Genomic DNA, 24,725 nt, shown 5'->3' on the forward strand with positions numbered 1-24,725 from the left:
AAAGTTTAATTGATTTTACATTAAGGTATATCATATAACTATATACATAATAACTAGTAATTAAAACAAAATAGTTTACTATGTACAATATTTACATTGGCCTGAAAATTAATCACATCATTTTCCAAACGAATCAAGCTCATATATAGAAGAGAAAGAGTGTTTTCCAATCTTCTTTTTTTACAATTATGAAGAGTCTGAGTTCAAATTTAATGTCTCAATGAGAGATATTTTCTTCCATGGATTGTTGCTCCATTTCTTGGGAATAATCCTTAGTTCCTTTACTTTGGTTTCCATCAATGCAGTTTCCTTCAGTAGAGCTAAACATTCCTCAAAAGATGGTTCAATATTAGATTTCCATTTCCTAGCGATACATTTCCTAGCATTTGCTAGCATATTCCAAAGTAGATATAAATTGTTATTATTCAGATCCAAATTCTCATTGACATTCAATAATATTAAAGAATTGGATAATACAAATGAATCTGAAAATATAGCTTGTAGGAAGTTACTTATATATTCCCACAATTTCTTAACTTTTATACAATCATGAAATACATGTATCCAATTTGGCTGCGGTTTTTGCAAGGCTTATGGATATCAAGTAGATTTAGAAAATCAAAAGTGATGATTCGAGACCCAGTGGTGGAGAATTGAACTTATAGCTGGGCAGGAAGTGGGATTACATATATTTCTGTGTGTTGAGAAGTTGGGTATAATTTAACAAGTGGGATAATTCGAGACAATTTATAGTTTTTAATGGAGAACAGTGATGTGTTGTGCAGCTTTTATAAGCTGCAAATCATGCTACCCATTTGTAAAACAGTTGTAGTTTAGATTTTATGATGGCCGAAATGTTAGTTAAGATGGGAGCACCATATAATAGGGGAGGAGCTATGCAGTGGCAAGAATGACTATGGTAGATGTAGTGAGCAATTATATGGTGCTTTGTGGCATTTTGAATTTACTTATTTATTTATTTATTTATTTATTGTTATAATGCTCTGTATGAGGTTGTCATATCTGAGGTTGTTATCAATTGTAACTCCCACCAGATTTATATGATCTCTACTTCAATCTGAGTATTGTTTAGGGGTGTGATTTTAAAGTTAATGTTTCTCATGTGTAAATAATGTGGGGAATATATAAGGAGTTGGTGGTTTCAAAGTCAGTAGAGTTAAAGCAGGTTAAGTAATCTTTTTTAAGTTTCCTAGTTTGAAATAAGGGTGGGATTGTCAGTATGCTGTTCAAGGGATGCTTGTTGTATAGAAATATGATGATTATTTATAAAGACAGAGCCCTCTTAGAGACCTCTGATGATAGGCAAAAAAGAGGAAGGTGTGGAATTCCATTTGACTACCTAGTAACGTTCTGATAAGTAATTATTAAACCACTAAAAAGTAGGTTGTGAGACACCAATTGTAGATAGCCGTAGATGGATTTTTTAGAGATACAGTGTTGAAACCTTTTGATACATCTAGGAATAAGGAAGATATGAGTTTTCCTCTATCCCTAAATTTATCTATGGTATCTGTAAATGTTAGGAGGGCAGTCGTCATGCTGTAGGCAGGTCTAAAATCATATTTAGTATTAGTTTGCAATTGTTCCTTTAAGAGATGATGAAACAGTTGTATATAGACACATTTTCTTATAGTTTTGAGAGGATGATAAGATGGAATGCATCTGAATGGCTCCGAAATTATACATCTCAGTAGAAGTGCCACTTTTGTGGAGAGGAATGATTTGGCATTTTCCATATTGTAGGAATTTAGGATTCCTGTATTGACCTGTTTATAAGGATGGAGACTGGATATGCAGTGGTGTTAGCAGAAATGTTCAGGTATTCTGCAGGAAGGTTATCTGCAGTGGCTGAGTAGAGTTTAAGATTGGATAATATCCTTTTTATGAAGAAGGTAGCAATTGGTTTTAGTGTGAGGGTAGGGGCATTAGTGGTTGAGAATTGACAACAGTCAAGGGTGCCAAGAATGATTAATTTGGTCAGGGCAACCATACTGTCAGTGAAGTATGAGTTATGCTTGGTAGTTGTTTCTAAAGGGAAGTAATTGGGATAAGGGATAAGGACATTTTGGTGTCCTGGGTTTAAAATTTGTTTAATGTATGACCAGATTTTTGGGGGGAGGGTATTTTGTAAATCAGAATAGTATTGTTTTTTATCAAGGTTACAAAGTTCTTTAAAGTGCTGTAAGCTTTGTTGAACTTTAAGCTACTGCTGTTCTTTCCATGCCTTGTGTCTACTTTTCATAAAACATCTACTATGATTAGTAAGTTAAGGGACAATGGAAGATTATAGTCTTGTTCTACATAGTGGTACACAGCTGTTTAGGATGCTTAAAAAGCTGAACTGAGCCTTTCTACTACCTCATCTAGTGGCAAATGTTTTATAAAAGTCCAGTTCAATGAGTGCAGAATAGCTAAAAATGATTCAGGGTTAAACTGAGCATTTTTGCATACTTGCTGCTAGCATGCTGTGTAACACTTCTAATAGCATATGTAGGACAGTGGTCACTAACATGGTGAGTAATACATCTCATAGAAGAAGGACAGTGATCACTAACATAGTGAGTAATACATCTGAAACCAGATGTAGGATGGTGATATTCAACATGCTGAGTAGCACTTCTAATAGCATATGTAGGACAGTGGTCACTAACATGGTGAGTAATACATCTGAAACCAGATGTAGGATGGTGATAACTAACATGCTGAGTAACACTTTTAATAGCATATGTAGGACAGTGGTCACTGACATGGTGAGTAATACATCTGATACCAGATGTAGGACAGTGGTCACTAACATGGTGTGTAATACATCTGATACCAGATGTAGGACAGTGGTCACTAACATGGTAATACAACTGATAGCATATGTAGGACAGTGATCACAAACATGGTAAGTACTACATCTGATTGCAGATGTAGGACAGTGGTTACTAACATGGTGAGTAATACATCTGAAACCAGATGTAGGATGGTGATATCAAACATGCCGAGTAACACTTCTAATAGCATATGTAGGACAGTGCTCACTAACATCGTGAGTAATACATTAGATACTAGATGTAGGACAGTGTTTACTAACATGCTCACTAACATGGTGAGTAATACCACTGATAGCATACGTAGGACATTGATCACTAACATGGTGAGTAACACAGCTGACAGCAGATATAGGACACTGGTCACTAACATGGAGAGTAATACAGCTGATAGCAAATGTATGACAATGGACACTAAAATGGTGAGTAATACATCTGACAGATGTAGGAGGGTGGTCTATAACATGGTGAGTAATACATCTGATAGAAGATGTAGGACAGTGGTCACTAACATGGTGAGTAATACATCTGATAGATGTAGAACAGTGACCACTAACATGGTGAGTAATACATCTGATAGCAGATGGACAGTGATTACTGACATGGTGAGTAATACATCTGATAACAGATGTAGGACAGTGATCACTAACATTGTGAGCAATACATCTGATAGCAGATGTAGATCAGTCTTTATAAACATGTTTTGTAATACATCTGATAACAGATTTAGGATAGTGGTGACTGACATACTGAGTAATACAGCTGATAGCAGATGTAGGACAGTGGTCACTAACATGGTGAGTGGTACATCTGATTGAAGTAGGACAGTGATCACTAAAATGTTGAGTAATACATCCGACAGCAAATGTAGGACAGTGGTCACTAATATGGTGAGTAGTACATCTTATAGGTGTAGGACAATGGCCACAAACACGATGAAAAATACAAGTGATAGCAGATGTAGGACACTGGTCACTAACATGGTGAGTAAAATATCTAATTGCAGATGTAGGGCAGTGGTGACCAACATGGTCAGTAATACATCTGATGGTTGACATAGGACAGTGATCATTAACATGGTGAGTAATACTTCTGATTGCAGATGTAGGACAGTGGTAACTAACATGGTGAGTAATACTTCTGATTGCAGATACAGGACTGTGGTCACTAACATGGTGAGCAGTACATCTGATAGCAGATGTAAGACAGTGATCACTAACATGGTGAGTAATACATCTTATAGCAGATGTAGGACAGTGGTGACTAACATGATGAATAACACATCTGATAGCTGACGTAGGACAGTGATCATTAACTTGGTGAGTAATACTTCTGATTGCAGATGCAGGACAGTGGTCAATAACATAGTAATACATCTGAGAGCAGATGTAGGATAGTGATAACTAGCACGGTGAGTAATATATCTGATTGGAGATGTTGGACAATGCTAACTAACATGGTGAATAATACAGCTGATAGCAGATGAAAGACAGTGATCACTAAATGTAGTGACTAACAGGGTGAGGAATACAGCTCACAGATTTAGGACTGTGGTCACTAACATGATGAGTAATACATCTGACAGCAGATGTAGAACAGTGATCACTAACATGGTGAGTAATACATCTGATAGCAGATATAGTACAGTGGTTACTAACATGGTGAGAAATACAGCTGATAGCAGATGAAGGACAGTGGTCACTAACATGGTGAGAAATACAACTGATAGCAGATGTAGGACAGTGCTCACTAAGGGATTGAGAAAGGGTTTCTATTGCAATGTAGCTGGATGGATCAGAAACTAGAATCCAGACAAAAATAGGACTAGTGTCCTGGGATTTGTTTTTTATGAGGAGGAGAAATAATAAGCTGTCTGAAGCCATGAAGTATAATGCTAGAAGAAGGCTAGTTAGAATTGAAAGTACTCCACTTGATATTGATAGATGCGGTCGATAGTGATAAGGCAACGTTAGGATTAGTAAAATTACTAGGGTTCTTTCAGACAGTAGCATATTTTGTTAATATGATGGGATGTTCTTGTTATCATCAGTAACATTTAGGAATGACAGTGGCACCTACAAAGGTGCTTTCATTATTGTGCAAGGAGATATAATTATAGTAGACTAAACTTCTAGTTTCTACTGTGTAATAACCACGCTCAACTGCAGGTGCCAATTTATTACAATGTTTATGCAAATGTCTTGAAAGGGAAATATACTTTAATGAGGAATAACTTGTTCAGGTGTTAGTTTTAGCAAGTAAGTATAACCCACACTAAAATGTGTACATAATATTTTAAATTAACAGATGAAATAAAATGCAAAATAAATACATAAACAACACTTAAAACTAAAGGTAACATAAAGCTTACCATTGGTTAAGAAGCACCGAAGTAGTGAAAACAGTTTTTCCTTTCTAGAAGCTTGCAGAATGCACACACACACACACACACACACACACATATATATATATATATATATATATATATATATATATATATATATATGGATTCGTATCACTTCACTAAAAGACCATTTGACTGACATCCATTTCACTGAGACCAAATCACCTAAAGTTCATTTCACCTAAAACTCATTTCAATGACACGTAGTACTGTAAGGCAAGTCAAAGGTATATGTCCTTTTCCCCACTGTAGTGCGATCCTGGTGCTAGTATATATAGTTAGAGGGGGTGTGGGGGACTCAGCCCCCCATCTAGATGGGTTTTACCAAATAATGTAAAACAAAACCAGACAACAGAAAACCAAATTAGGTGAGGGGCTATGCCCCCACACCCCCCATTGGGGGACTGTGCCCACCACACTCCCCCAACTATATATACTAACACCATGATTGCACTACAGTAGGGAAAATGACATATACCTTTGACTTGCCTTAGCGTACTACTTATCAGTGAAATGAGTTTTAGGTGATTTGGTCTCAGTGAAATGAGTGTCATTGAAATGGTCTTTCAGTGAAGTGATATGAATCCTTATATATATATATATATATATATATATATATATATATGTGTGTGTGTGTGTGTGTGTGTGCGTGTGTGTGTGCATATGGCACGTAAACCAAAAATAATAAATCTGGCATTGTGGAAAAAGTAGTATCTTATGAGGTATGTGAACAGCTCTGTAACTCACCCCATCAGAAAATGTTAGAGGAATTGAAATTGAGGGTTTTGGAAAGCAAAACAGTATTTTTTATTTTAGGGCATGTGTCTAGACAGCTCTGTGAAGATGAGAGACCATGGGCCCACTGTTGTAAGGAATCTTACAAATTAAGAAAGGAGGTCCTAGAAATAGCTTGAAAAGGTACATAAAATAAAACATAAGCTGCAGAAATACTCAACCTATTGTTTTAGCTATATTCAGAGAGTTTTTTTTAAAGCCAGACAGATTTCAAACAGTTGTCTAAATGGCAGTTGTCCTAGAATGCCCCAACTGGTTTTACTTTGTATGGTAGAGATCCTCTGAGGAATTATTTTTAACAGACTCCTGGATATGTGGAAATACTCAAAGCCTAAATTTAAACACACATGAATATGGTTAGCTGATTGACAGTTCTCTACAAACATTCATCCATCTGAATCATATCAGACATGATTAAAGAAATGCAGCATATGAAGCATAACCATAATATTGTAAAACATGAATCCAGGATAATACCATATGCTCCCAGTATGACACCTGTGCTTCTACCCTGTCTCTTAGAAGCAGCATTAATTCAAATAACTTGGATGAGCTATCTCATTCCAAATATTTTAAAACAATTTTAATGATCACTAATTTGCCTTTCACTCTGAAATCCACATTGTCCTGCAGAGAATGTTTATGATATTTTGCTTACATGATTATTTTTGCATTTGTCTAATTGTTGGACCATTTTTAGCAAGGCTGCATGATGACTCTGGGTCATTATTTTTCTCTTTGCTATAGAACTCATTGGAAAAACATGAAGGAATGCATAATACAACAACAGATGGTTTGCAAATTAAATGCCACAGATACATTGGAGCTAAAGGTAAAACAGCAATGCATGCTGCTGAGAAGCAGTGAGGTCATAGGTCAGTGTAAGCATAGGGATTTAACCAAATATAGCAAAAATACACGCAACTAAAGCAGATGGTGAAGAAAGACGAAACTGGCATGCAGTGCCACAAAAACAAAGTTGCTAAAAGGATATATAAATAAAGAGGGTCAGCTATGAATATTCATATATTTTTGACTGTGGGAAGTCACAAGTCAAAACAATGACATAGTCAAGGTCTCAGTAAACACACACACACACACACACACACACACGCACATTGCAGGGAGAATTTATGTGGGGCATGCTTCCACATCTCTTATCGATACAAATTTCACTGGTCATTTAATCAAGCTGCCATGATAGTATATTAACAATCTTTTAAGGTTAATTTTCTGAGCACCAATGACATAGTCAGCAACAAACAGTAAGGCTCCCAGTTACAAGTTTGTTTTATAACAACAAGCTCTAATTTTTGCTCATAAAATCTATCATATTTCACTACCCTTCCGGAGAATCATCTTTCTCCTGTTTTGCATTTATAGGAGACCAGACCTGTCACTACAATCATCTTTCTCTTCATTTAATGTTAAGACCAGGCAGATGCCTCTTCTTCTCATTCTTTTAAACATAAACAGATAAGATATAAATCTTGAACTGCCTTGTGAACACTATGGAAATCTGCGATAGGTTGTCTCTGTAGTAATGAGTACAAATTTAGAACATATAGTCTGTCCATACAGCTCAGTAAATTCAAACACATCATTTCTCTGTTAAACTTTGAATTTTTTCTACCTTTATATCATGTTTTTCAGCAATAAATTATGATATAACTGTCCCATATCCTAAATGCGATCTAAATCTGAGAGGACAATAGCGTATATTTTGTTTTCCTGTAGATCATGGCTACATGTTCTGTGAAAGTATGATTTGCTGTCATTTATGAGCCTTTAGGTGAGCACAGAAGCTTTAAAACCAAGACTGTAATTTTGCAATATGAGCGCTAAAGCTTAATTATCTGTAAACAAGTTATTACATCTCTATTGGTATTTTCATGTTTTGTCTCCTGCTTAAATACTAAAAATACCTATGGCAGCCTATGCACATGAGCAGGTTTTATTCTTCAGTGTCCACCAATTTTTATATAATTTCCGTATTTATGCATATCTTGTTTCTCAACCCAAGATCAGAAATACAGACGTTGAAAAGATGTGCACTTGAAATGTATACATGAGATATCCCATTAGGATTGCAATTACTAATGGTACCTCTAAAAAAATAATAAAAGTAGGGAACAAATTTTAATTTCTGGAACTATTGCTTAATTGGAATAGACCACAGGAAGAAATGGAAACAGATGATCCGTTGTGGCGACCCCTAACGGGAACAGCCGAAAGAAGATGATGGAATAGGCCACATTGTCCAGCTTTGGGGAGATTTGCCAATTCAATGACTCAGCTGTTTAGAGACTGCATTTGTGTTGTCCTTTGTTTCTTCCTTGTTTCAGTCTTGCTCTTGTTAGGATCCCTTTTCAAACCTCATAGTTGCATTCAGTCATGAATGTACTTATTAATCCACTTACCCATTTCATCATTAGGAAATGGAGATTATCTAGTCAAGCAGTAGGTGTAATAAAGGAGCAATGCCAGTCACTGACAGGACACACAAACACATGCAGATGCACATGCACCCATGCCCTAATGTATTCTCATGCACATTTACATTCTCAATTGCAAATGTATACTCATGCATGCATTCAGTTTGGGACACTGCCATTTCACCTGCCTGCAGGTCTGTTGCAGGTATGAGGAAACCACTGACCCACTAAAAAAAGCTTTGAAACAAGGAGGTAGTTGTAGCTAGGAACCAAACCAGGGAACCAAGACATATCTGCAACACTTTCAAAAACAAATGCATGAAATTGCAGTTAATCTATCATGCATCTGCTAGGGGATTGTATATGACATTCTTTGTTCCCCTACAGAGGCGTCTTCCTGCACATTGGTTCTATTTTATCCAGTTTTCCCAGCTTTGCAAGCAAAGACTGTAATTACACTGACCATTTTTAATGTTTCCTCTTAGCTGATGATGTTGGCTAAAATCAGCAAGCGAGGAGAGTGTGTTAATCAAATGAAAAGAGTACTCTGAGAAGCTGATGAATGAAGAGAATGAGAGAGATAAGGTTGGATGATGGGAGATAGCGAACCAGGAAGTGCAGAAGATTAGGAAGGAGGAAGTAAAGACAGTATGAAGAGGATGAAGAATGGAAAGGCTGTTGGCCCAGATGATGTACCTGTGGAAACATGGAGGTGATTAGGAGAGACGACAGTGACGTTTTTAACCAGATTGTTTAATGAAATCTTGGAAAGTGAGAGGATGCCTGAGGAGTGGAAAGGAAGTGTTTTGGTACCAATTTTTAAGAATAAGGGTGATGTACAGAGCTGTAGTAACTACAGCAGGATAAAATTGATCAGTCACAGCATGAAATTATGGTAAAGAATAGTGGAAGCTAGGTTAAGAAAGGAGGTGATGATTAGCGATCATCAGTATGGTTTCATGCTGGGAAAGAGCACTATAGATGTGTTGTTTGCTCTGAGGATATTGATGGAGAAGTATATTGAAGGTCAGAAGGAGTTGCAATGTGCCTTAATGGACTCAGAGAAAGCATATGACAGAGTGCATAGAGAGCAGTCGTGGCAATGTATGAGGAAGTTGGGAGTGACAGAAGTATGTAAGAGTGGTACAGGATATGTATGAGGGTAGTGTGACAGCAGTGATGCATGCTTTAAAACTGGAGGTGGGATTACATCAAGGATCAGCTCTGATCCCTTTCTTATTTGTAATGATGATGGACAGGTTGACAGATGAGATCAGACAGGAGGGCCTGTGGGTTATGATGTTTGAGGATCACACTGTGATCTATACTGAGAGTGGGGAACAGGTTGAGGAGACCCTGGAGAGGTGGAGATATGCTTTAGAGAGAAGAATGAAGGTCAGCAGGACTAAGAATGAATATATGTGTGTGAATAAGAGGGAGGATAAAGGAATGGTGAGGATGCAGGGAGTAGACTTGCTGAAAGTGGATGAGTTTAAATACTTGGGATCAACAGTACAGAGTAATGGCGAGTGTAGAAGTAAGGTAAAGAAGAGAATTGAGGCAGGGTATAGAAGTGTGTCAGGAGAGATGTGTGAGAGATGGGCACCAGTAACAGTGAAAGGGAAGATCTACAAGAGGGTAGTGAGACCAACTATTTTATATGGGCTGGAGACGGTGGCATTGACAAAAAGGCAGGAGTTAGAGCTGGAGGTGGCAGGGTTAAAGATGTTAAGATTTGCACTGGATGTGATGAGGATGGATAGGATTAGGAATCAGTATATTAAAGGGTCAGCTCAGGTTGGACAGTCTGGAGACAGAGCCAGAGAGGTGAAATTGCATTGGTTTGGACATATGCTGAGGAGGGATGCTGCGTATATTGGAAAAAGGTTGCTAAGAATGGAGCTGCCAGGAAAGAGGAAAAGAAGAGGACCTAACATAAGGTTTATGGATGTCTTGAAAGATGACGTGCAGGTGGTTGGTGTGACAGAGCAAGATGGAGAAGACAGGAAGAAATGGAAACAGATGATCCGCTGTGGCAACCCCTAATGGAAACAGCCAAAAGAAGGAGGAAAAAAAACTGCAGTCTTTTGAGTTGAGTCATATGTTTATACAACTGTATACCAAAAGGGATATTATAATCTCTTATGTTTCTAATGAGCAAGGAATAGACAGGAATGATAGCTTCACCTGACCTACAGGATAAATCCCTTTTAATCTCTCTGGTTCGGTAAAAGAATTTCCTAACAACAATGGGTGCATGGATGCTTGTTGAGTTCAAATGTGTCCAGGTACCTCACAACTGTGTGAGTTTTCAAAGGAGTGTCCGCTATGTTCTGTGTACATGACTGACCATGTTTGCCAAAGGACACAGTACTACATTTCTTTTCTTAAAGCCAGTATCTGGGTACCACTTGTTTGCTTGTGATAATCCCTCTGGGAGAATCTGGAAGTCAGCTGGAGAGTTTACAACACCTCTCTGAGTTTGCAGTCATTCCCAGGTTTGGTCCTTGATTTGGGCTTTGATGTCTGAGAAGTAAATACGAAATAGAGGTGGCCTAGTGACTGACCCATGAGATATACCACCTTTCGAATGATAACATGCCTGCTATAGTAATGGATTGGGTTTTGTCAGTTAGCCAAATATTTTCAATTTAGTTTAATTAGCTTGCCAGTTATGTCAGCATATTGGATGGTATCAAAGGCCTTGGCCAAGTTGAGTTAAGTAGTGTAAACTGATTTGCCTGTTTCAGTGATTATCTAGCAGGAGATTGGTCTACCTTTAACAAAGCCAAAGTGGTATGGTCAAGGGATTGTATACTGCTCATGTCCTTGTTAATAATTTCCATAGTGATGCCCTCTATTGTTTTACAGATAAAGCTAGTGAGCGAATTGGTCAGTAGTTTCTGAGATCAACAGTGGATCCTCCTTTGTAGAATTAGATGACTGCAGCAGTTCTCCACACATCTGGCATCAATCAAGTGAAGAGGCTGGCATTGAAATGGATCAGTACTGAGTTTACTGGGATGTGCCTGTTGCTGACAAGAAGGCAGCTAGGAACACTGCCTAGACCAATGGAGTTAGTGTTTTTGAGACAGAGCCCTCAGGATTGGCTCAGAGGTGATGTTTGGGAACACTAATTTGTTGGGAAGTTAGGACAAGATAGGTATGCAAAATTTGAGTTGCATTTATCTGCAAATTTGTTGCCTATGTTTTCTGGGGATGAATATGTGTTGTTATATATTAGCTCAGTGAATTTCTGAATATTTTTGACATGGTTGAAAAAAAGTTTTGCAGTTGACCTTAATGTAGGTGACCATTTTCAGTTCATATTTACCTTTAGAGGATTTGATTTTGCTTCTGATCCCCTTATTAATCTTTTTGATTTCAGTTTTATTTGTTAAGAGTATTGAGTTTGTTCTTGTGCCAAATAAATGTATTCCTTTAGTTGTATAGTTTGTTTATACTGGGGATAGCCATTTGGCTTTGTCTTCCTGAACTTTCCAAGGTATTTTTCTCTGTGATTGATGAATTTCTCAATACATGCTTCTAGGTAAGCACAGCTCTTTCTACAGATTTAGTAATATGTGAAACAGTGTTATTGAGGTTTGCAGATGCTTAAATGTCAGCAGATTATGATTTATCTGTAATTACATACTTAAGTTTCTGGAGGCATAACATTTTGATGTTAAACTGAGTTTTGGTCTCAAAGTAAATATTACTCAAATGTGGTTGAATCTGACTAATGATGGGGCAACTACAGCTGCAGAACATAATAGGTTTACATTGATTAGGACAGCATTGCATATTTTTAATCCTCTAGTTGGGATGTGACCTAACTGGTATAAGGAAGTAGCATTTATGAAATCTGGGAAGCATTGTCCCTACTTATTTATGTTTGTATGGTTTCCCACTTAATGGAAAGATAGCTGAAATCCTCCAGTAGAATAATGTTAGCATCACTGTGGAGGGAATTATGTTTGTTTTGATATGTCTTATGTTTTGTGAGTGATATTTAGGGGTTACGGTAGTTTGCTGTTATGTGGTATGGAATTGTATTTTTATTAACAGTAAGTACTATGAAGGAGCTCAAGGCCATTGTCCCATCTTATGTGTCTAGATGGGATTTGGTTTCTCAGGAATATGGGCACTCCCTCCAACAACACTGTTACTTTTGACACAGTGTTTAAAAGAGTGGTAGTGATTAGAACATGGAACTGCTTGTGTGCTATAACTGCCATGAAGCCAGCTTTCATTACCTATGCAGATATCTGCATTTTCTATTGTCTCAAAGTCCTATAAGGAGTGAGACTTGTTATTTTCCTTCTAGGACTCAGCAACCTTTATACAGTGCTGATTTTGCTTGACTGTGTTGATAGCTTGAGGAGCCTGATCTGGTCAAAATAGGCAGTTATGGGGAGGAAAAAATTTTCGCTAATGTACGAAAGCCATGAGAAGAAAGGTGCAGGCCATACGTACCAAAGCAGGTAGGGCTGTCAGCCCTCTTGTTATGGCTGATGCATGTTGGACTACTTAGGATGACAACAATACCTAAGCCAACAGTTGAAGTCGTGTCTATTTTTGTATTCATAGGATCAGAGCAACATAACAGGTTACTAGACTAATGGCCATAGAGCTTTTTTAAGTCTAGCCATTCATTCCCTGATTTTCCCATTTTGCACTGCACATGGACGAGAAGGGCTTTGGTATATGTCTGAGCCTTAGGGCATTTACAAGCTGCCCCTGACCATAAAGGACACAGGCGATAAGCCAGGGGTGAATTTGCAGCATCACTTCCACTGGTCCAAATTGCATTTGAATAGGCTTTGGGAAGAGCTTTGCATAAATAGGGGTATCTGTTCCAGGGAAGGGGGTCATCTCTGAGACACATACCTGGTCCTCCAACATGTTTTGTTTATGTCACAGAGAAGGTTCAGATCCTTGGATCAGGTTATTCTTGTGCTGTTTGTTTTGTGAATATGCAGCAGATCCATCAGGGCTGGATCAAAGAATGCCCTCATGGTTAGGCATAGATCACCCCTCAGTTGTCTGCAAGAGACCTATCATGGGGCAGGCCTTTGAGGCAGTCTGCATAGGGCATGCTATTTGCACCCTGTACACTTTTAGTGAGGAACCTATTTGGCTGCTTCAGCTGTTGCATATACTTGGTTGAGTACATGTTGTATTCAATTATTGGTGTAATTAGGGCTGAGTATAGTAGAACTATGATTGCCTTAAATCTGAATACTATGCCCTTACTTACAAGCAACCACCATGGTGATCTGGGTCTACTCTTAGGGGAGTGTTATCAGTGTTGTTATTTTCAGGGGTGGACATCTTCCCAAAGGGTATAATTGTGCATCTTTTGAATTGAGTTTTAGGCCATGGCTCTGCTACCAATTATTTACCTGTGTCAGACCCTCCTAGAGGCTATCTGCATTTTGCAAGAATTCAGTGTTGTACCCAGCTTGCAGCCATTAGCAAATTTGGTCAGCCAAAGGCCTTCTACATTTGCTTTGAACAGGAGAGGTCCCAGTACTGAGCCCTGTGGGACACCCCTTGTAACAAGCCTCTTGACTGAAGTTGATTCCCAAACCCTAACTTTATGTATCCTGTTCATGAGCCATTGGGCTATCCATTGGGTGACACAAGGATTTATGCCTAAATCTGACAGTGTCTCTCTATAATACACAAGTGAGGTATTGGTTCACATGGCTTGGCCAGGTCGAAGTACACAGTGTGCTCCATTTTTTCCTCATCCATGGTTCTAATAACAACGTCAAAGAAGTCCATCAGGTTTACTAGTCATAAGCTGCCACTGAAAAAACAAACTGGATGGGTCCATTGTTTAAACATTTCCAATGTCATTGTTAATCAGGTCCAAGATAATTTTTTTGATGACCTTGCATATAAGACTTATGCATCTGTAGTTTTATGGGTCTGTTGATGGACCCCTTTGTGTAGAGAGATGACTATTGTAGTCCTGCATTCCCTATGGACAAAACCTGGCTGGAGGCTGTGGTTGAATATAGATTGCAGTGGGCCTGACAGGTCATGTTTCAAGCTGTATAGGAGGCATCCTGGGATACTATCAAGACCACTATTTTAGCTTTGGAGGGTGCAGTGAGGACCTGTTCTTTAGTGATAGTGGGGAGAGAAATGGGAGAGGCATTTCCTAGTAGGTAACTGGGGGTAATGGGGGTATAAAACTGGAGCTAAAATTTATCGGCCAGCAAATTTGCTATGTCCTCCGGATTGGTATAGGGAGTTGCATTTACACTGTTTGATGCGTCCCTTCAGGTTGTATACATAAGTGAAAAATTCCTTATGGTATCTTTAGCATGGGAGGCAGCTTTTACTTGACTAAAGCCTGGAGTTGCTTTTTGAGAGTGATGAAGAAGTTTTGTGTTTGTTGGGCATAGCCTTTCCTCTTTGTGGACAAGATTTGCTTTCTTTTGTTTTACAACCTATTCTTACTGGGAGTCTACCAAAGGGATTTGTTTCTGAAGTTTGTCCTGGTTTGGTACAGTTGTTTCTTTGCAGTTATTTACATGCTTATACAGGCCTTCCAAAAACTCTTTTGCACAGGCATGCTCAGTGTTCTTTGAATTTTGGAGGGGGGCTGGAATTTAGCTATGTCATCACTAAATAAGAGGTAGTTAGCCTTGGAAATGTTCTTAAAGGTTCTGGGGTTTGCTGGGAGTTTGGACTTTAGAATTTATTTCAAGGGTGACTGCTTTATGATCTGACATGACCAGTGAGGAAATTACACTAGGGATGTGTGTCATTCCTTTGTACTTGTGAATATCTGATCCAGGATATTTGCACACCTAGCAGGTGTGTAGTGTAGCTGTCCCAGGATGTTTGCATTGACAAAATCCATGATGGATAGGTAAATTCACCCATGAATATGGTGTTGGGCTGAATGGCAAGTGACTCCAGTACATTGAAGCATGTGATATGGCTATCCTGAGTCATAGATGTGGACCTATAGCTAGCAAGGATATGGAATGGGAATTTACCTAAGGTTAGTTGGACATGGAGTAGCTCAAGCTTCCCATATTGTTGAATAACTCTGAGGTGTGCTTACTTTTTATGTAGAGTGATACATCTCCACCTCTTGCCTCTTCTTGCGTGGTAGCTGGTCTAAATATGTGGAAGGAATTACAGCCTTGCACTGACAAGGTACCTTCTGCAGCTTTTATCCATATCTCTGTAACTGCACAGATGTTGTCAGTCTTCAGGTAGTGTGGCATCATGTTTTGTTAACTGATACTGGTCAAAACTTGTTTTAGACCCACCTCAAATTTATATTGTTTGAGCTCCATTATATCTCTCTTCACATGATTCATGTAGGCATGTGTCATGTTAACTCTCACGTGCACAGTGATTATGTCATATCTGTACTTTGGGTGAAGAGACTTGAAGGCTGTACTGACATGGCACCACAAAGACAAATTACTGTCATCCAGTGCCTGCTCAGCCTGGTGAATGGTGCATCTGTCAGCCTCACACTGGAGTCAACTATGTCTAGTATATTAGCAGATGTGTTGACTCAGCCTTCTTGCCTTTTGTTCTTCTGTTTTGACTGTTATACTGTGTCTGTTACTGCTGTTTACTTGTAACTGTAATCCTGAGTGTCCTTTATGCCCAATCTACATCTCGGAGGCCATTGATGTTTAGGCAGGGATTCCTTGAAAGCCTCAGTATACGAAGGCTTACTTGCTAGTTTAGCACAAGGCAGATATGGTTGTGTGAGGGTGGGTGTCAGTACTGTCGACCTGTTAAGCGCTATTAATATGTCTGAATGACAGGATGGCAAGCAAGGTCAATAAATGCTTGCACTTCTGACATATACAAGAAGCAAATGGTTGTCAGTAAACAAGAGGCAGTTGTTACACACCCACAGGTTGGCCAGTGCTATCAGGCTATGTACAGACTCCAAACTCATGTTCTGTAGTGTCTGGTGTGTAACGAGTACACTAATAACATTTGGGGCAGCTAAGGGGTTTTATATTATCTTAATTAGGAAAAGATGTAAAGTTTGATATTGAAGTAAGGAAGTAAAATAATGTGATGTAAACTGATTTGGCAGGTTTGACTTAATTAGCACACCTAGAGAATAACACTTAAAGCCTGGTTTGGATTAATACGACTTTGAGTCTGGCACAGCTTACACAGCATGGGAGCTGCAACACCTCGAATATTAGCAGCCACTGGAGGCAGTCTTCAGAAATGGTTTAAATGCAGTATATTGGCTAATCAATCTGACATGGTTTCCTTAGCAAAAACAGGAGTCTAGCACCAGAATGTTTTAACTTTAGTGAATTAGTAGCAGTAGTTGGAAGATATTAATAGCAGTAGTATAATTTGTGAATACAATATGATGACAAACTAATACACTTGGGTGCCACAACAGCAAATAGTTTTAATTACAAAGCAAAAAGCAATGGTGATATAAGATCAGTGCAACCAATAGCAAAAACATTCTCGATACTGAAAGAAACACTATCAATCTGGCCCAGATGCCATAACAGAAGACAAGTAAAAGTTAAGGTACAGTTTACAGATTTCAACAATGGTAAGCAATTTGACTTGGATGTCATGGTAACCAATAAATTACCTGGTACTTTTTCATTAAACCCCTACCAGTTCACGCTGGTAAAAATATACACAAAGCTTCCTTTACTGCACCTTTGTACAAATACACTTCACAGTGGCTCAAGCATGACTGACTGTAAGGTAGAGTACACTTTTGTATAAAGGTAATAAAATAAAATGAAACAAAGACATATGAAACTGTTTTCCGTTAAAACCGTACCACTTCACACTGCTGTGTTTTGCCGCTATTCCTACACAAGTGAAGTAGCACTCTAACTCAAAGCTAACCAGGTAACAAGACAGACAACTGAAGCAGTCGTCCTACACAGTGTCACTTCATTTGGATCTGTCAGGTAAATCTTTTATACAGATAAAGGACTGACAGCAAATATAAACACCGATTTGCTATTACAGTTCCACAACTACAATGGAAAGGGCTACTAAAACAAAGAGCGGTGTATCCAAAATATTTGACTTACCAACATGGGCTTTCTTTCACTTGAGAAAACACGTGACAGAGGATGGAAGGGGATGGGGGGATGACATCTCCACACAGATTCAGGTGTCCAGGCCATGTTTCGGGACAGGTGGTAATCCATGACAGTAAACAGGGACTGACAATCAATACAGGGCAGAACTTTACCTAGCTCACTTTCTTTAAACATTATCAGTCATGAAAACACTTTGACATGTAGTACCTGGAGTAATACACATACGTGAACAACATAGTAAGTCGTACAATGTCAAATGCAGTACCATGCACACTTGCCGATCAGTCACCTAGCAGAAGTAACTTCAGCTGTCGGCGACCATCCCTTTTGTCTCTCAATTTCTGCAAAATCCCACTTGTTCATTGTCCCAACAGCTGTACTGTATGTATCCAAAGAAGCCAGTGTTTCTGAAATACCGGTAAACTGCATCGCTAAGTGGTAGGAGTTTAATGGAAAAGTACCAATTGCTGAAATGTGTTAGTGTACAATATGCCAGAAACAGAGATGATCTCTACACTAGATCAATAAGGCTATTCTGTGCAAGTGTAATTAGTATTGGCTGTCCATAACTCTACTCAGTTGTGACCACGTGTCCACGTCTGTGCTCAAGTGTCTAAAACAGTGTGCATTTGTACTCAGTTGAATATTGTTTTGAGCTACTTGACAATGTCAAAGATAACCTACCTCTTGTAGCTATTGAAAGTAGTTAGCAAATTATTGAATAGGTAAAGTAAGAGGGTGTTTTTTTTTATTTTGTAAAGAGTACAGAAACAGTAAAGGTAATAGTTCATCTGCATATAATTTATTTGAGTAGCCAGTCACACGTATTAGGCCTCAAGATAGTTTTTGAAGATGATTCAGGTTCTCTGTGATACATTTTTTGTGTTGAGGGAGAGATGAGGGTAACTTCTGAAAAGTTGGCTGAGGATGGTTAAGAAAAAAGTGGGAGAGGGATGCTGGATTTTCTAAGACTAATGGAAGCAATAAATATGATACGAAGATTGAAGGGAGCTATAAAACAGTTTGAAATGGATGCATTTGGAAATGGGCATAATAATGACTGATCGATTTATATATGGCTAAAAAGGAACACTTACATCTAGATTGTTATGGAACTAACAATTTTTGATGTGAAGATGTGAAGACAGAGATCCTCCTTTTAGGGGCACTCATTATACATGGAATTAAGAGATTGGGGTATAAAATGTTTAGAAGTAGAGAAGGAAGAAGGGTATTAGAGAGATGAAGAATATGTTGATGGAGAGAGGAAGTGTGAAGGCTGGCAAGAGATTTCAAGATGTCCGAAGACGTGCAGAAACAGGTTAGGGTAGGAAATGGAGATTTTGGTTGTTTTATGGATGTTTGATTACATGCCTGAAAGAGCAGTTTGATGGAAAAGAGGTGGAGAAGGAAGACACCAAAAAGATTAGTGGGAAATAGAGAGTAAATATTGGGACAAGACTTACAAAGGCAGAGAACTATTGGAAATTTACAGAAGGTTTTAGAGGAGGAGGAGGAGGAGTCAGCATCTGGTGAAAATATGTTTTGGACACAAGTATTTAAGCTAGTAAGGAAAGTGCAGGGCCAGTGGGAGATGAGCATTTTAAATTTCTTTTTAAGTGGAGTAGAACACCAGTTTGAGTAAGAAAGGAGGGGGTGATAGTCAGGCAACAAATATTGGAGAATTAGCAGCAAGGACATTATCAGTTATATATATAGTGGTATTGTAGGATACCACAGAAAATGGGGACATGAGCACAGCATGTATAGCAAGAGATATGCCAAATGAGGGAAGACTTCTTATTAGTTTTCTATTTCTGTGGAAGGAAAAGTTGGATGTAATGGAAAGAATAATGTGTTTGATGAATGGAGGAGCTTTTAATAGAATATTGGCAAAGGACTGGAAAAGCATACAGAAAATAGTGTGGCAAAGAAGGCAGCTAAAGATTTCAATGTGAAAATTTTCCCTGGGCTTGAGTAGAATTCAGCAGTGAAGAATATGGCTAAAAGATGGCAACAGAATGATAAGAAAAGTTGGCAGTACAGAAGGGCAATGGTCCTAATTATGGTAATATGAAAAGGTAGGTGAGAAATGAATCAAAAAGAACAAATGTATTGTATCAGGAAAGTAATAAGATGTTTATTATGAACCACAAACCAAGCAGCAGGAATATAATAAAATACCACAACGAAGACCAGATAATCCACTTTAATAAAAGCAGTCAAACTCTAGCGCCTTGGCTACCAAAAAGCCTTCCAGGAGTAAAATGCAATAAAAGACATTTGCCTTGTATACAAAACATGCCCTTAAACAATTACAATTAATTAATCATTCAATTAAATACAATTATATTAAATATTTCCAACAGCATTCTATATTAAGCCCTCTAGGGGTCAATGTAGAGTATTTTAAAATAAATAGAGCTTCTTTGCACAAAAGTTTTCTTGTCAAATTCCCATTTGTAAAATATCCCTCTACACCTTTTGATTGTACAGATACAGAGAATAAAAACTTTAAAAAGAAGTGGGAGAGAGCTGCACATCGCTGTTCCATGCAATGGATTACTATTCTTGTTGAGAGGGATAGTGTTAAACAAAATAAACTGAAAACTGAAATTTCTGCTGTTTGTTCCAATTTAGCTGCAATAATTGAAAAAGCTCACATGGAAGTTTGTTTACAAGATATAAATACTAAATTAACTTCATTGGAACAGAGTTTATTAGAGCAGAAAATGTATAAGATCCGTAGAGGTCTACGGGACTATGAAAATGGTACAGCCTTCTTTAGAACGGACAATCCGAAGAAATGCTCCATTGTCCATTTCCAGAGGCAAGAAGGGAAGGAACAACATGGCGACGCATCTTTGAGTGATACCAGTCGGTATTACAGTGAATTTGAGGATGAAGTGGCTTATCCCCCATTGCCTGAACCTAGAAAGCAGGTTTATTTTGAAGAGAACTTTCGGAGAAATGACAATAGACCAAGGAAACGGGGGTGACTGCAAATGGAGCAATTTCAGGACGCTCAACAGTCCCACTGGGGCAAAAGAACTAAATGGAAATGATAGTAAGGTGTGTAATTTGATTGATAACATACCTGGATGTAATATAGATGAAAATCTTTGTTCAGCCCTGAACTGTGGCTTGAAATTTATTCTGATTGTGATACCAAGAATGCATTTATGTAAAATAGAACTTTTTCAGTTAGTCACAAAGTTACATTTGCGAGAGATTTTCAGTAAAAGTAATGCTTTTACAAACAGTAGTGATGTAATACAGGATTGTGAACTATTGGATGATTCATATGTTAATGTAGATTCTGATGAATCTTTTTTATCCTGTTTATGTAAATGCTTATTGTAAAATGAACACGGATATTGTTTCAAACAGCAGTGATCTTGTTCCACCTTTTAAACATGAGGAGATACAAACATTTTATTCAGTGGTTGAGTTTGCACTGGAAAAAAATGCTGTTTGAATTTAAAGGCAAACAGAATGATGTTAATTATAATTTAACCAAAGAAGAGTGGCAGGTTTTGATATCTTTTAGTAAACAGAATGATTTAGTAATTAAGCCCTCAGATAAGGGGAATTGTATTGTTAGAATGCATTATTCTCATTATTTATCCATGTGTCATACCTTATTGGATGACAGGGAGGTGTATGAAGTGATAGATATTAAACAATATTACCGGGCTATTGGCAATTATCATCGCATATTAAATAAAGGCTCGAGATTCTGCTATTGGTCGGACAATGATGTTAAGAATAAATTTTCATGAGATAATGTTGGTATGGCTTATTTTTATTGCCTACCTAAAATACATAAAAATGTTTCCCATCCTCCTGGCAGACCTATTGTCTCGGCCTGTAATTATTTTTTACACATTTTAGGGATGGTATTAATTAACTACTTGTTGCAGGCAGTTATACATTTACCTTCCTATATTAGAGACTCTCTTGATTTTCTAGATAAAATAGCAGGAATAAAGTGGAGTTCACAAATGTATTGGTTGACAATAGATGCTAAAAGTTTATACACCAACATTAAACATGAACATGGTATGCAGGCCTTAAAATTGTACTTGGGTGATACTCCCCTTGCGAATTATATTATGGAAGTAGTTTATTTTAGTTTAGTCCATAATTATTTTGAATTTGAGGAAGTTATATACCATCAGTTATAAGGGATGGCAATGGGTGCACCATTCACACCAATGTATGCAAATCTCTTCATGGGGATGTTAGAAACAGAGTGCATATATAGAACTGAATTTTACGGACGTTATTTATTGAAATATTTTAGATTCATTGATGACCTGATTTCTTTATATCAGGGTGGCAAGGACCAAGTACCTGAATTTATTGATGAATTACATCAGAATAGGTTCAGTATTAAATTTGATGACCTGCAGTATGGGTCTACAGTCTCTTTTTTGGACTTACATCATCAAGGTAATGTAGATGGTTCTATAGATACCAATATACATCGAAAATTTAATAAAGTCAACCAGTTTTGTTAGGTACTAATTGCTATTCCTCTCACACTATCAAGTCACTGCCTTAACAGTAATTTTTTGAGAATTTCACGGTTATGTAGTGATGAGAGAAAAATGAGGGAATAATTTAGATCTACTATTAATATGTTTCTTGATAGGGGGTATGATGAAACTGTTGTAAAGAATGCTTTGCATAAGTTAGAATTAAGTGTGACCAATAAGGTTCGACAATAAATGAATAGAGACTTCTTTAATATGGATAAAAATAGGAAAGATTTTAATAATAGTTATTTTATTGTTACTACTAATAATATTTGAGTTTAGAAATAGAGCAAATGCTGTTATATTACTGGGATTTATTATTAACATACAAAGATTTAGAAGGTATTATAGATAAAATTCCTGTATTTTCATATGAGAGGTTGTAGTATTAAAGATATTGTTGTTCATAGTAAATTTAAGAGACAATGTGATGTTTTAGGTCAGGGGATTAGTAACTATGGATCCTTTCCTTGTAACAGGTGTATTAGTTGTACATATGTTATTAAATCATTTGACTATATAAATGGAATACCTTTTAAAACTAGGGGGGTATTTTATTGCTATGCAGAATGTGAAATATATGCTATGAGATGTGAATGTGGTTTATTTTATGTAGGGCAAACTAAGAGGGCTTTTAAAACCAGATTACAAGAAAATTCGAGAGATATTAAATCTGGGAAATTTGAAAGCCATCTAACCCAACATTTTAAATATTGTCACAATAGTGATCCTGATGGTTTTAAAGCAACTATATTGGAAAAGGTAGAATGTTTACCTACAAATGGGAATTTGACAAGGAAGTTTTTGTGTAAAGTTCTATTTATTTTAAAATACTCTAAAGTGACCCCTAGAGAGCTTAATACAGAATGCTGTTGGACACGTTTAATATTGTATTTAATTGAATGAGTAATTGTAGTTATACTATGTCATCTCCGATAAGACAAGAAATGTGCATGCTGACTGGCCAATCCAACCAGCGTGCACATTGTAAATCCAAAGTAACCTAAGTTACAAGTCCGACCGCTAAGAAATCATGCAGCCCTGCCTTTCTTTTCGGAGATGACATTGTATAATAAAAGCATTATTCACCTGTCCAAATTTCACAAGAAGGGAGCAGAGAATGTTTTATTAAGCAATTCCCCAGTCTCGTTTTTTCTCAACACCACATTGTCAGCACCCCCTTAGACTATTAGTATTATGTATATAAAAGTGCATATTGAATAAAAAACAAAACAGTAAGGCAATTTCAAAGGTATTACGTCCCATTTGGCTTGTGAAACTTGGGAAAAATGAACAAAAGAAAACAAAATGGCTAGACCTTTCACTTTCACTTTGAACAATGATTCCTACCCACCGCCAATCATCTAAGGTCACATTACAACTCCCTCATTGTGATTTTCGGTACACAAGAGCAAAAGGGAGCTCCCGCGCTGAAACTGACACTACATGACAGGGAAACAGCATGCCTAGCTACATACGAGTCTGAGGCGGGAAGGAGGAGAATGTCTGTTTTATGATCAGTTCTGTATAATGGAACGTGAAATTATGCACGAAGCAGCTCTAATCCTCAACACCCTAGTGGTTTCTTTAGCTGTAGGTGTTGTAGTCCGACAAAGCTTTACACAACCATCAAGGTAATTGAGAACGTAACATCTAAATTATATTTTTTCCATCTATAGTTGGTGTGATGGATGCAGAGTAGCGCAGAAGAGCAGCAGTGCTTGGGAGAATTAAGTTTACCGCATGGCAACAAGAAATGTACCACTCAGTTTTTCGCAAACATTAAAAGCAGATGTAAATCATACTTCTATACTGCAATTTTTCTGTGAGGGAACGTTCATGATTGTGACGCTTAAAAAATCCACATTACAGGCTATTCAACACTGAAAAAGACTGTCACGTATGTACTGGTAATGTTTTAACAATTTCCATGATAAATTATCTTGAAACACTAATTCATCAAAAAAAAGCTTTTTATAAGTATAAAGAAACATTTATTATGCAATGTCACCTCCTATTGTTTGGAGTATAATTCTTAAAAGTTCAAGACAAAACAGAGGGGCTGTGGCTAACTACGCCAAAGTGTGGACTATTTTATCTCACAAAAAGTGGAAGAATACAAAGTAAAGCAAACAAAAACCTAAATAACAACACCACAAATATAACACAACACAAAACTAACATCATTGTATAATAGCAATAACCCATGGCTGGGTGTGGTTATGCTGGATTTACCCACAGTTGGCTTTGTTTGGTCACTCAGGCTTCACCCTCGTGACCAAACCACGTCAACCATGGGTAAATCCAGCATTACCCACACCCAGCCGTAGGTTATTGCTATATTGTTTAAGGGCATGATTTTGTATATAAGGCAAGTGTCTTTTATTGCATTTTACTCCTGGAAGGCTTTTTGGAAGCCGAGATGCTAGAGTTTGACTGCTTTTATTAAAGTGGATTATCTGGTCTTCGTTGTGGTATTTTATTAAGTAATAAGATGTTTCTAATATTTCCAGATGACTTGGAGAATAAATGTAGATATTACAAGGACAGGTGGTTATGATCTCTTATAATGGAAAAACATAATTTTGAGATGATGCATCCTTTATAGTAGACTTGTATAATTT

The sequence above is a fragment of the Protopterus annectens genome, chromosome 16.part0 (assembly GCF_019279795.1).
Source record: "Protopterus annectens isolate FY-2018-M chromosome 16.part0, PAN1.0, whole genome shotgun sequence".
Classification (NCBI taxonomy): Eukaryota; Metazoa; Chordata; order Ceratodontiformes; family Protopteridae; genus Protopterus; species Protopterus annectens.